The sequence below is a fragment of the Monoraphidium neglectum genome (assembly GCF_000611645.1).
Source record: "Monoraphidium neglectum strain SAG 48.87 unplaced genomic scaffold scaffold03430, whole genome shotgun sequence".
Taxonomy (NCBI): Eukaryota; Viridiplantae; Chlorophyta; class Chlorophyceae; order Sphaeropleales; family Selenastraceae; genus Monoraphidium; species Monoraphidium neglectum.
In genome coordinates, this window is record NW_014010199.1 from 2213 (window position 1) to 2919 (window position 707).

The following is a 707-nucleotide window of genomic DNA, read 5'->3' on the forward strand; positions in this document are numbered from 1 at the left end:
CGGTGGGGAGGGGTAAACACCAACCTTAAGTAGGTGCCAACAAATGCGAGTTTGGTGCCAAACGCTAACAACGAACGCAGCGGGGCAGCAGGCGCCGAGTGGCTCAGTGTGACAGCTGGCTCAGCCTCAGGAGGCTGGGCAGGGCAACCCGCGGACCACACTTCATGCGGGAGATGCCTCTAGATGCAACTACAGCTTATTCGCCCAACAACAGGAAGGATCACCTCCAGGGGCTGTGGGGGCCGCCGGGTTGGTGACTCGGCCGACTTGTGATCATAGCTGCGGGCTAATGAGTGTCATAGGCTGCGATGTTGCGGGAATGCATTTGATCGCCGTCGGAACAACAGGCAAATGGGGAACCGCAGATTTAAACGTGCCTGTCGTGCCGTTGGAAGTCGCAGGAAGCCGGTGGCGCGACAGCAGTGCGTCTCTGTGTGTTTAAATAGGCGAAATAAATGGCAGAGGTGCTGTACGTTGCCAGCGGCCAGGCCTTGACGACAGGTGTCGTCTGGGCCGCTGAGCGGCGCAGCCTGAGTCATGCGTAGCGCCTCGCATCAGGGCAGCAAGAGCGGTTGGGTGCACAACTTGCGTGCGCATGTTTTCACCCACTTGCACGCCGCAAGCGACCTGCGGGATGTGCACATACTGTACCGGCATCAGGCTGCTTAGTTTTGGGTGAAGCCCATGTGTACCGTATGACCGTGCGC